The following is a 12,150-nucleotide window of genomic DNA, read 5'->3' on the forward strand; positions in this document are numbered from 1 at the left end:
AAGATGAGGTCCAGAGGAGGCAAAAGTAAGACCAGCTCTTACTTTTGTCAGGAGCAATTCATTTTGGATATGTTCATTTAGATGTTGTTACAAGAACTTAAGGGAACTCTCCCGTGTGATGGCTTCTGTTGTATCCCAGAAGTAAAAAGTTATATCTTCTGTGGAGAAAGAGATAAAGGCGCTGAAGGATGGCTGAGGATAGAGGAGAGTATTTCAAAGGGGCTTCTGTAGGAAATACGATATGGAAGACAGCAGCAGAATTGCTGGACAGCATTTATATCTCTAACTATCCCTCAATACTGAACCCTATCTTTATCCAATACTGTGATTGCATTCAGGATAACACTGCATTTAGCGTTAGGTTTCAATTTATATGCTTGTGGTCTTTTTTCATAATTCTTAGCACCCCTAATATTGCAGCCTAGAAAGTATCACATCTAAGGAAACAATGAAACAAAACCAAAAAACCGGAAGACTTGATCTCAACTGGGTTAAGCATCCTTTGTCTGCTCTCTCTTAATATTCAGTAAACCTCCTTCTGCATTTAATGCACATTTAAGTGCATTTTTTATGTCAATGGTCCCCAACCTTTTTGGCACCAGAGATCAATTTCATGGAAGACAATTTTCCCACAGATGGTGGTAGAGATGGTTTTGGGAAGAAACTGTTCCACCTCAGATCCTAAGGAAGGCACAACCTAGCTCCTCTGTATGTGCAGTTCACAATAGGGTCCACCCTCCTAGGCTACCACTGATCTGACAGGAGGCAGGCAGAGCTCAGGCGGTAATGCTTGCTTGCTGGTCACTCACCTGCTGTGTGGCCCACTTCCTAACAGGCCACAGACCAGTACCGGTCAGTGGTCCAGAGGCTGGAGACCCCTGCTTTATGTTATATAATGAGCTTTTTTTTTTTCTCTCCAGGTTCTGATATGATTGAAGCAAATTGTAAATATTGATTTAATGCATATCAAAAAGACACTATGCTTGATATGCAGATAAAAAATTCATAGCTCTTGGTTCAAAGAATTCTGTTCAGTAAAATCTATTGATGTGTTCTCTTGTGATAACTTTCTATTCCTTTAAAGAAACAATAATCCAGGACAATGGATGAGGCAGGAGTCACTGAAGTATGAATCATTGCTATTAAAAGTTTATGCCTAAAAGGTTTCCATCCTTTCCTTAATATCTTAAATATCAATTTCTACTTTTTCCTACTTTTTCTAGAACTTTATTTTAATTTAGCCTCTTGATCTATTGAAAATTTTTTAAGTTGATTTGATTTGTATACTGTTATATTTTTTAATGTATTTCTTTCAAGTTAATTGACTACTGATTGAAAATCCTTGAGTTAACTTCCTATTATTTCAGGACCATATTGTTTTATTAATTTCTAAATTTATTTTGAATAAAATATTTTAAAAGAACACATTGTCTTTTTAAAATATGCCTTAACATCTGGTAGTGTCTGGCCCTATTTTTTTTTTTTTTTTTTTGGGCAGGGAGACAGCATCTCACTGTCGCCCAGGCTGGAGTGCAGTGGCATGATCCTGGCTCACTGCAACCTCCATCTGCCCAGTTCAAGCAATTCTCCTGCCTCAGCCTCCCAAGTAACTGGGATTACAAAAGTGTGTCACCATGCCCAGCTAATTTCTGTATTTTTAGTACAGATGAGGTTTCACCATATTGGCCAGTCTGGTCTCCAACTCCTAACCTCAGGTAATCTGCCTGTCTTGGCCTCCCAGAGTGCTGGGATTACAGGCCTGAGTCTGTCCCTATTTTTAAGAATGACCTCGGTATTTGAGACTCAAGATGGCGCTGTGAGAACAACCCAGGATTGGAGTTCTCGTTGTATCTGCGGAGAGGTGAGTCTGAGCTGCATTTCCAGACTGATCTTTGTTGCTCACGGAACAGGGAAATTCCCAAGTGAAGAGGAGACGCAGGACGCCAGGCAGATATTACGCCTGGCGAAGCCGGCAGCCGGGGTGGCGGCGGCCGGCCCTACCCAGCGCTCCCCACAGGGCGCACTTGTCCGGGTGCCCCGTTGAACCGGCAACTGGAGACGTGAGAGGGCTGGACTTGAGAATGAGCTAGACTTGAACAGTGGGCCAGCCCAGGGGTTGCAGGAACAGAGCGTTAGGATTGGCCCAGTGGGACGAACAAAACCGCGATTTCAAACAAGCCCCGTGCAGACGGCCTGAGACGCTCTGAGGGGGAGGGGCGGCCACCATTACCGAGGTAACCCGCCCCAACTGAGATACACGCCCATTGCTGACGCAGCCAGCCGTTGCCGAGGCAACCCGTCCCTACTGAGATACACGCCCACTGCTGCCGCAGCCAGCCGTTGCCGAGGCAACCCGTCCCTACTGAGATACACGCCCACTGCTGACGCAGCCTGCCGTCGCCGAGGCAACCCGCTACAACAGAGAGACTCCGCCGCAGGGCGAGGCGAAGAACAGCAGAACAGCGGAGCCAGGGCGAGCCTCACAACAGCAGGGCGGAGCCTTGGCAGGCAAACAGTGGCTAGTCTGCATCCTAGCTGGGCAGGACCTCAACGGACATCCAAAAATAAAGCCCAAACCCCTCAACACAGCATTTGAGGAAAAAAAAGGGGTTTTTTAATGAGCTCTGTTGCAGCACAATCAAACATAGCAGCCTAACAGCCCTGAATGAACAACACAGCTCACAGCTCAGCAATTAAACCCCTATAAAGTACAAACTGTCTCCTCAAGCAGCTCCCTGACCCCTCTATATCCAAAAGACTGACATTAGGCAGGCACCATCCTGGGACAAAGATAGCAGAAAAAGAAACTGGTAGCATCCCTCGCTGTGCCACAGCTGCTAGAGGTGCACCCCAGACAAGCAGGGTCTGGAGCGGACCTCAGCACTCGTACAGCGAAGGGGCTAGACTGGTAGAAGGAAAACCAAGCAACAGAAATACTTCATCATCAACATTCTGGGTGTCCACTCAGAGACCCAATCGAAAAGTCAGCAACTACGCAGACGACCAGCGGACAAATCCGCAAAGATGGGAAGAAACCAGCACAAAAAGGAGGAAAACACCCCCCGAAACCAGAACACCTCGCCTCCTAGAAAGGACCAAAACTCCTCACCAGCAAGGGAACAAAGCTGGACGGAGAATGACTGTGACGAAATGACGGAATTAGACTTCAGAAGATGGATAATGAGAAACTTTGGTGAGCTAAAAGATCATGTATTAAATCAATGCAAAGAAACTAAGAACCTTGAGAAAAGATTTGAAAAAAGATTTGAGGAAATGATAACAAGAATGGATAACTTAGAGAGGAATATGAATGAATTAAAGGAGCTGAGAAACACAATACGAGAACTTCGCGAAGCAAACGCAAGTTTCAATAGCCGAATTGACCAAGCAGAAGAAAGAATATCTGAAGTCGAAGACCAACTCAATGAAATAAAACGAGAAACCAAGATTAGAGAAAAAAACGCAAAAAGGAATGAACAAAGTCTCCAAGAAATGTGGGACTATGTGAAAAGACCTAACCTACGTTTGATAGGTGTACCAGGAGGGGACGAAGAGAATGAATCCCAGCTGGAAAATACTCTTCAGGACATCATCCAGGAAAATTTCCCCCACCTAGCAAGACAGGCCAACACTCAATTGCAGGAAATTCAGAGAACACCACAAAGATATTCCGCAAGAAGAGCAACCCCAAGGCACATAATCGTCAGATTCAATAGGGTTGAAATAAAGGAGAGAATACTAAGGGCAGCCAGAGAGAAAGGTCGGGTCACCCACAAAGGGAAGCCCATCAGACTCACAGCAGATCTCTCAGCAGAAACACTACAAGCCAGAAGAGAGTGGGGGCCAATATTCAACATTCTTAAAGAAAAGAACTTTCAACCCAGAATTTCATATCCAGCCAAACTGAGCTTCAGAAGTGAAGGAAAAATAAAATCCTTTGCGAACAAGCAAGTACTCAGAGATTTTGTCACCACCAGGCCTGCTTTACAAGAGCTCCTAAAAGAGGCACTACACATAGAAAGGATCAACCAGTACCAGCCATTCCAAAATCACACTGAATGCTAAAGAGCATCAACATAATGAAGAATCTACAACAACTAACAGGCAAAACAGCCACTTAGCATCAAAATGGCAGTATCAAATTCACACATAACAATATTAACCCTAAATGTAAATGGACTAAATGCACCAATCAAAAGACACAGACTGGCAAATTGGATAAAAAGCCAAAACCCATCAGTGTGCTGTATACAGGAAACCCATCTCACATGCAAGGATACACAAAGGCTCAAAATAAAGGGATGGAGGAAGATTTATCAAGCAAATGGAAAGCAAAAAAAAGCAGGAGTTGCAATTCTCATCTCCAATAAAATAGACTTTAAAGCAACAAAGATCAAAAGAGACAAAGAAGGCCATTACATAATGGTAAAAGGATCGATACAACAAGAAGAGCTAACGATCCTAAACATATATGGACCCAATGCAGGAGCACCCATAAGGCAAGTTCTTAAGGACTTACAAAAGGACTTAGACTCCCACACAATAATAGTGGGAGACTTTAACACTCCACTGTCAATACTAGACAGATCTACCAGACAAAAAATCAACAAGGATATCCAGGGCTTGAACTCAGACCTGGAGCAAGCAAACCTGATAGACATTTACAGAACTCTCCACCCCAAATCCACAGAATACACATTCTTCTCAGCACCACATCACACCTACTCTAAAATTGACCACATAATTGGAAGTAAAGCACTGCTCAACAAATGCAAAACAACTGAAATCATAACAAACAGCCTCTCAGACCATAGTGCAATCAAGTTAGAACTCAGAATTCAGAAAGTGACCCAGAACCGCACAGCTTCATGGAAACTGAACAACTGGCTCTTGAATGTTGACTGGGTAAACAACGAAATGAAGGCAGAAATAAAGAAGTTCTTCGAAACCAATGAGAACGAAGACACAACGTGCCAGAACCTCTGGGACACATTTAAAGCAGTCTCTAGAGGAAAGTATATAGCAATAAGTGCCCATATGAGGAGAATGGAGAGATCCAAAATTGACACCCTATCGTCAAAATTGAAAGAGCTAGAGGACCAAGACCAAAAAAACTCAAAACCCAGCAGAAGACAAGAAATAACTAAGATCAGAGCTGAGCTGAAGGAGATTGAGACACGAAAAACCCTTCAAAAAATCAATAAATCCAAGAGCTGGTTTTTTGAAAAGATCAACAAAATAGACAGACCACTAGCCAGATTGATTAAAAATAAAAGAGAGAACAACCAAATAGATGCAATAAAAAATAATAAAGGGGAAATCACCACAGATTCCACAGAAATTCAAACCATCATCAGAGAATATTACAAACAACTCTATGCGCATAAACTAGTAAACCTGGAAGAAATGGACAAATTCCTGGATTCCTGTGTCCTCCCAAGCCTAAACCAGGAGGAAGCTGAAACTATGAATAGACCAATAACAAGGTCTGAAGTTGAGGCAGCAATTAAGAGCCTACCACACAAAAAAAGCCCAGGTCCAGACGGGTTCACAGCCGAATTCTACCAGACACACAAGGAGGAGCTGGCACCATTTCTTCTAAAACTATTTCAAACAATCCAAAAAGAGGGAATCCTTCCCAAATCATTTTATGAGACCAACATCACTCTGATACCAAAACCTGGCAGAGACCCAACAAGAAAAGAAAACTTCAGGCCAATATCCATGACGAACATAGATGCAAAAATCTTCAATAAAATATTGGCAAGCCGATTGCAACAGCAAATCAAAAAACTTATTCATCATGATCAAGTAGGATTCATCCCGGGGATGCAAGGCTGGTTCAACATACGCAAGTCTATAAATGTAATTCACCACATAAACAGAACCAAAAACAAAAACCACATGATTATCTCAATTGACGCAGAGAAGGCATTTGACAAAATTCAACAGCCCTTTATGCTAAAAACCCTCAATAAATTCGGTATCGATGGAACGTATCTCAAAGTAATAAAAGCTATTTATGACAAACCAACAGCCAATATCATACTGAATGGGCAAAAACTGGAAGCATTCCCTTTGAAATCTGGCACTAGACAAGGATGCCCTCTTTCACCACTCCTATTCAATATAGTACTGGAAGTTCTAGCCAGAGCAATCAGGCAAGAAAAAGAAATAAAGGGTATTCAAATAGGAAAGGTGGAAGCCAAATTGTCTCTATTTGCAGACGACATGATAGTATACCTACAAGACCCCATTGCCTCAGCCCAAAAACTCCTGAAACTGATAAGCAACTTCAGCAAAGTCTCAGGATATAAAATCAATGTGCAAAAATCACAAGCATTCGTCTACACCAATAACAGACTTAAAGAAAGCCAAATCAAGCGCGAACTGCCATTCGCAATTGCTACAAAAAGAATAAAATACCTTGGAATACAACTCACAAGGAACGTAAGAGACCTCTTCAAGGAGAACTACAAACCACTGCTCAACGAAATCAGAGAGGACACAAACAGATGGAGAAACATTTCATGTTCATGGTTAGGAAGAATTAATATCGTGAAAATGGCTATACTGCCCAAAGTAATTTACAGAATCAACGCTATCCCCATCAAGCTACCATTGACTTTCTTCACAGAACTGGAAAAAACCACCATGAACTTCATATGGAACCAAAAGAGAGCCCGCATAGCCAAGTCAATTCTAAGCAAAAAGAACACAGCGGGGGGCATCACACTACCGGATTTCAAACTATACTACAAGGCTACAGTAATCAAAACAGCATGGTACTGGTACCAAAACAGAGATATAGACCAATGGAACAAAACAGAGGCACCGGAGGCAACACAACATACATACAACTATACAATCTTTGATAAACCTGACAAAAACAAGCAATGGGGCAAGGATTCCATGTTTAACAAATGGTGTTGGGAAAACTGGCTAGCCATGTGCAGAAAGCAGAAACTGGACCCCTTCCTGACACCTTACACTAAAATTAACTCCAGATGGATTAAAGACTTAAACATAAGACCTGGCACCATAAAAACCCTAGAAGAAAATCTAGGCAAAACTATCCAGGACATAGGAGTAGGCAAGGACTTCATGAACAAAACACCAAAAGCATTGGCAACAAAAGCCAAAATAGACAAATGGGACCTAATGAAACTCCACAGCTTCTGCACGGCAAAAGAAACAGTCACTAGAGTGGATCGCCAACCAACAGAATGGGAAAAAATTTTTGCAGTTTACCCATCTGACAAAGGGCTGATATCCAGAATTTACAAAGAACTCAAACAGATTTACAGGAAAAAAACAAGCCCATTCAAAAGTGGGCAAAGGATATGAACAGATACTTTATGAAAGAAGACATATATGAGGCCAACAATCATATGAAAAAATGCTCATCGTCACTGATCATCAGAGAGATGCAAATCAAAACCACATTGAGATACCATCTCACGCCAGTTAGAATGGCGATCATTAAAAAATCTGGAGACAACAGATGCTGGAGAGGATGTGGAGAAAAAGGAACACTTTTACACTGTTGGTGGGAGTGTAAATTAGTTCAACCATTGTGGAAGACGGTGTGGCGATTCCTCAAGGCCTTAGAAATAGAAATTCCATTTGACCCAGCAATCCCATTACTGGGTATATATCCAAAAGACTATAAATCGTTCTACTATAAGGACACATGTACACGAATGTTCATTGCAGCACTGTTTACAATAGCAAAGACCTGGAATCAACCCAAATGCCCATTGATAATAGACTGGATTGGAAAAATGTGGCACATATACACCATGGAATATTATGCAGCAATCAGAAATGATGAGTTTGTGTCGTTTGTAGGGAAATGGATGAATCTGGAGAACATCATCCTCAGCAAACTGACACAAGAACAGAAAATGAAACACCGCATATTCTCACTCATAGGTGGGTGATGAAAAATGAGAACACATGGACACAGAAAGGGGAGTACTAAACACTGGGGTCTATTGGGGGGAAAAGGGGAGGGCCAGTGGGAGGGGGAGGTGGGGAGGGATAGCCTGGGGAGAAAAGCCAAATGTGGGTGAAGGGGAGAAGAAAAGAAAGCACACTGCCATGTGTGTACCTACGCAACTGTCTTGCATGCTCTGCTCATGTACCCCAAAACCTATAATCCAATAAAAAATTAAAAAAAAAAAAAAAAAAAAAGAATGACCTCATATTCTTGACATTTATCTTTCAGATTAATTTGAGAGGGATATGTTGATTTTCAATGAAAGAAATACTTTAACTTTTATTACGATTGTAATAATGCTATTAATTTATGTGATATTTGGTCACAACATTAGGATAAAGCCATCGTTTTATTTTTATCACTCTCTATTTGATATGTATCATTAAATTTTATAGATATCTTCATGATCATTTGGAACAACTTGCTGCTATAGCTATTTATGGCAAAACAGTACTGACGGAGTTAAGACTTATGGAGAGAATTTTTTAAAAACCCCTCTGAACTCCCTTTGTTAATGAAATTAATTCAAAAGGATAACAGGAAAGGCAGGGCTGAAGGAAGAGAATGGCAGCCGTATACCTAAGGAACTGGAATTTATGTTTGCCCAAATCGGCCAAACATAGTTTTCTTCGATTGGGAAGAAAACTAAATGACTAAGATTATATATGCTGCTAGAAAACTTCTATTAAAAATAAAGATATGCTTTTGTTTTGATTTTAAGGCAGATAAACAACTTTTAGGGGTGAAGAAAGGTGTAGAGATTGAGGGAAATCTTCAACCAATTTGACCAAAGTCACTCAAAGGCTACAGCAAATTTCTGCTATGCTAAGAAGTTCTAACCAGTAAAAAGACTCCTAAGTCCAGGAAGCTTGAGCTAGAGTAAAACATTTAAAAATGCCTTTGAGTAAAGGGGCTTTGTATAATGATAGGTAAGGACATTTGAGACAACACTTCATTTCACTAAAAACAACCAAAGCAGTAACAACAGCAAGAATTACCTGCTCTTTGGGTGAAAAGCAGTAAGTATGAAATAATCTCAATTTGAGGAATTGCTGGAATTTTATATTCTGACTGTTTAAAATTTCTAAAATACGTGTTGGTAGATTTTCACAGTACATTTGACTGTAATTTTAATTTTGCCTGAGTAAACCTGACTTTAAAACAGTCCGAAAAACTGTATCATAATATAAAGAAAAGAATCGAAAAATGAGCAAAGGTAGAGAGTTAGACATACTTGGGGGAAACTCAGCCCAACACTTTCCTATCAGTCAATGTTACACTCTGACTCAATACCAAGTAAACTGAAAAGCTTTAAACTTTGAGTAGAAAATCCTACTCAAAGTAGGATTCTCTAAACAAGAAAATACTCCATACATGTTATAAATTGGCAGATGCAATGATACTCAAAGTGTCTACAGTAGAAGAACAAAATAAAGATTCTCACTTCTTGGGTGAGTGTCCTTTTCAGAAACAGCTAGATAGATTTTTACTTACTGCTGGATCTTGATGAAGATTGAAGGTCTGACCACTGAACACAGAGAATTCATCTTAATAAACAATTAAAAACAACTGCCCATAAGTAACTAGCTACATCTGACCTATTCCAATAAAAACTCAAGTATTTATTTCCTCTAACATAAGTACCATGAAGACACAAGTAAGTTAGATGAACAGACAGCCCAGTCTCCTGGCCTACTCCTACCACACTGTTCTGATATGGTCCCATAAAGCAGACTACGTATATTAGTTCATCTTCTAGTCCCCACTAAGATGTAAACCCCATAAAAGCAGAAATCTTTACTTATGTTGTATGACTTCAACACATTGAATAGGTATCTTACAGTACCTGAGATATGCTAAACACATATTTGTTGAAATAGATACTTTAAGAATAGATATTTTTGCAAAGATATGGATAGCATAGTATTAAACAGAAAATAGAGGCATAAGTTCAATCAGAAAAAATGCTTAGGGTCCATTTACAGTATCTGTTGGAAGAATTTAGGCAGCATGGGACAAGAACTGAAAAATTCCCCCAAGCTTTTCTGTGCCCAAGATATGCTAAAGGAGAAAGAATCAAACAGGTAAGGCTGTCTTCAGGGAACATCCCAGAATATAATAGCATTGAAATCCAATGGAAACACAGAGCTGAAAGAAATGTGAGAATGAATAAAGTAAGTTCTTTCATGTGCAATTTTTGATCTCCAAGGGACTGAAGTTAATTTTTCAATACAAGTCAAAACTGTCCTCAAAAGATTTCTGGATTCCTGGTCATTAACCATATGGATTAGTTTACATCTACTGTAGAACACTTCTCTATAAACAAAGTAATTGAGATCAATCATATCCTAATGCGTATAAAACTAGAGTCTGAATAGTACAAACTCAAGGGAAAGCACAGGGCTTCTGAGATCCATGTTTCCAGAGATTCAGCAGATTCATTATTCCCCTGGAGATGCAGAAATCCTTCCATGGAAAGGGTTAAACACCTCAGCAGAGAATGAGGTGTGTTCATGGAGAAGTGATGTGAGTTCTTGAGATTTCATAAAACAGAAAAATCAATTATTTTATTTTAGTAATGGAAATGATATATATATATTTGGTAATGTGAATCTGTTATAAAAATATGACCTTGATTGTGCAGGTATTAAAATCTGCTTAAAGGAGCTTTTAAAAATAAGAAGCAAGAACTGAAAGGCAACCTCTCAATACCAAGAAAGAAATGGTTCTGTGGGCACCTTTGTCCTCTAGTCTCCCAGAAAGCTCAGATTCTACTGGGAAATGCTCATGAGCACGTACTCTTCACTTTTTCATCTTTCTCTGATAGACCGAAAAATGATAGTAAACCTTGGCTATAAAGTAAGAGGGCAAGGTAGTGACATATTCTGAGAATTCATTCAACCTTCTTGCCAAAATTAAACCTTGCCAGTTCAAGTTTTGGATCCAATATAAAGATCCACTAGAGACTTGGAACTTCTCTCAGTGCAGGGAAAGCTCCAGCTGGCATAGGAGCCTCCAGCTCAAGAGCAGTAGCCTAAGCTTGGGTAGTAGACGTTGGTGTGATGATCTAGTCACTGTAAGTAATGAGTGAGGATCTTGCTCAGCATCCAGGAAAAAAAGTAGACTTTGATAACAGCACACAAAAAGGAATTTTAGATGTCTTAATCTTGGCTTTCTAGGAGACAGAGAGAGAGAGAGAAAGAGAGAGAGAGAGAGAGCACCATGTAGTGAATCATAGAAGGCTAAGGAAAAACTATTCGGAAGAGAGAACTGCACACGTTTTGCTATTTTGTCAGCAAATCCTATTCACCATCACCACTTGGGGTGGGATCACTGGTAGGTCATCATTACATGGAATGCAAAGGCTTTCTAAAGGTAATGGATACTATTATTGAAAGGCTGCTATATTTTGATAGTAGGTTAATGTAGACTTTCAAAAAAATCTGGTGAAAAGGAGAACACTTACTGAGGCACATGGTGGAATAAGTTAACACATAGAAGCCAACAACAGAGGAGTTGATGCAAAGGCTTTTACGAGCAAGAATGTCTAATAAAAAAATTCCAGTTGTTCTTGATGCATAATGACACTTACCTGCTTCTCAAAAAACTTTAATAAGTTCTACTCCATATACATGAAGAAAAAAATGGAAAGGGACTCTACTGTCTCAAATTTAAATGGACACTGAAATAAAATAAGCTAGTGTTAACCATGGCAGGCCTTGTCTCCTAAGGATTTTTAAAAATTTGGGTGGTTTTGAATTTTTGCAAGGCACACAACAGATAATTGATCATATCTTTCCTAATGAAAGAGGCAGAAAACATCTGCTTATCCTTCAAAGGAATTTAGTCTATTATATTTAACTTTAAAGAATGGCCTTAACAACCTTCACAGAAAAATATGAGAGTTATGTCTATTTTTAAGATTTAAGGATAAAATAAAAACATGCTACAAAGAGAGAATTGTGAGAGACACATTTAAAATTGTGTGAAAGCATAAAACATAACTCATAAAGGGTGTGTGTGTGTGTGTGTGCACGTACGCATTTATTCCCTTCATGGCTTTCTTGATCTAAAATTAAGTGCACTTTCTGTAATGGGAATTTGTCAACACTGTGCTTTTGATGTGTTTATTTATCCAGCACTACATT

The 12,150-nt window shown here is 39.9% G+C and overlaps 1 protein-coding gene across 20 annotated transcripts in view; it reads right to left on the reverse strand.

Annotated features, from left to right (window-relative positions):
• KCNT2 (potassium sodium-activated channel subfamily T member 2) overlaps nucleotides 1-12,150 on the reverse strand; it is a 430,036-nt gene that overhangs the window by 330,093 nt on the left and 87,793 nt on the right. The window lies entirely within an intron of this gene.

This window comes from Callithrix jacchus, chromosome 18 (assembly GCF_049354715.1).
Source record: "Callithrix jacchus isolate 240 chromosome 18, calJac240_pri, whole genome shotgun sequence".
NCBI classification, from domain to species: domain Eukaryota; kingdom Metazoa; phylum Chordata; class Mammalia; order Primates; family Cebidae; genus Callithrix; species Callithrix jacchus.